Genomic DNA, 1,741 nt, shown 5'->3' on the forward strand with positions numbered 1-1,741 from the left:
TCTCTCCTTCCTTCCCTCCTCTTCCCTGTTCTTCTCTTCTCCTTTCCTTCCCTTTCCATCCCCCTTTGAAATAAACATAAACTAAATTTGGAACTCTGACTTTTGACTGTAATTCTGCTTCTAGCCTAGATGAGTGGCTTCATTTATATTTCTATATACGTAGTATGTGGTTTTTTACACCTAGGTATGAAGTGTAGGGAAGGATAATTTTTTTTTTTAATGTTTATAATGCTGAAGGTTTTCATGTACTTCACAGAAGGACTAAATAAAATTTAGTACTCCCTGTAGTGGGGTCCATCCGGCTGGCGGACCCTCACTTCTGTTGGGTGCTCTCGGACTGGAGATTATTTGGGTACCTGTGAACATAAGCGGGTAAGAGAGAAAGTAGCTGCATGGAGAGACGTGTGTCTATTTACTAGATCCCTCAGTTTAAATAATCAGAGGCAATATGGAAACCAAAGGCAACCCCATACCAAGCCATTTAACATCAACACAAGACTGGAGGAAAAGGTACTTCAAAGGCAAGGGCAAAAGTCTTTGATCTGGGTAGTCAGGCATTCTCTCCACAGGACGCATCCGCAGTCCTGGATCTGAGGGCAGTTTCCTTTTGCTTTCGACTCTTGAGGCAAAGGGGGCAACAGCCCACATTTCACCCTTTCTCGTTAAAAATCGATGCAGGGAATTGTGACATGTTCTGGACACGTATGCATGGGAAACACAGCGGTGTATAATGCACTTTCTGACTCTGCCACCTCAGGCACTTTTGCACAGCGGGAAAACCAGGCCATGAAATGTCCGTAACCCAGACAGACGGCCTTTGCCCATGTGCTAGCCTAGGGAGACATCCCAGCCAGATTAAGTGTCCTTATATGCACCATCCTTCCATGCAAAATGCCAAGTTGTCCCTATTAACACCTGCAAAGCTGCCAGGATTCTCTGGAAGCAGTTGACGGACTTCTAACAGCCTGATGCTGAAATGGAGAGGCTGGAATCAAGAGGCTGGGCAGCTGGAATCAGTCTTTTGTTCGCCAGCATGCTGGGGTCTGTTGCCAGGAAACTGGTCTCAAGATGATATAAATCAGTTCTTTGAAACCTCTGGTATCTGAATTAACCTTTGAAAGGCTGGAAGTTAAGTGAGAGCCAGGCATTTCGGGGTGTAGCCTGCTCCAGTAAACATTGAAATGATACCGAAACTTTGTTCCGGGTGAGACATGGTTAATTAGATTCTTCTTTAATCGGGAGTAAGCAGATTTCCGAAACAAACAGGAAAAGACACATTCAAAACTGGCAGAAAAAGCCTTGTTCAGCTTTCAGAACTAAAGAAACGAAAGAAAAAGAAAAATGTAGACTGAGCAACTGGGCCAAGTCAAGCAAAGGCTTGAGAATAACAACAGCCAGAATAAAAACAGCCAGAGTGGTCTGCCCGCAGGCATACCTCTAGTGAAGGTCTGTAGAAAAGCTAAAAAGAAAGGACTCCCAGCAGGAGCCTTGTCACCAAAGTTAAGCAAGAGCTGGATGTTTGCAGTCCCAGCACTCAGGAGACCAAGGCAGTGAGCCTGAGGCTACCCAGGGCTAGATCTAGAAAACAAACCAGGCATGACAGTGCACGTCTGCACTCTGATGGTGAAGGTAAGGACACCTTCACGCTCCAAACAAATCTGAAGTCACGGACTTGGAGAAAAAATAACACATTTAGGACATTGTTTAACAATCATTCTTGCTTGTTCTCTGGAAATTTTAT

The 1,741-nt window shown here is 44.6% G+C and overlaps 1 protein-coding gene across 2 annotated transcripts in view; it reads right to left on the reverse strand.

The window, feature by feature from the left end:
• Positions 1–1,741, reverse strand: part of LOC116094600 (T-complex protein 11 X-linked protein 2-like) — a 31,427-nt gene that overhangs the window by 11,259 nt on the left and 18,427 nt on the right. The gene's annotated exons all lie outside the window — the stretch shown is intronic.

The sequence above is a fragment of the Mastomys coucha genome, chromosome X (assembly GCF_008632895.1).
Source record: "Mastomys coucha isolate ucsf_1 chromosome X, UCSF_Mcou_1, whole genome shotgun sequence".
In the NCBI taxonomy this organism is placed as follows: domain Eukaryota; kingdom Metazoa; phylum Chordata; class Mammalia; order Rodentia; family Muridae; genus Mastomys; species Mastomys coucha.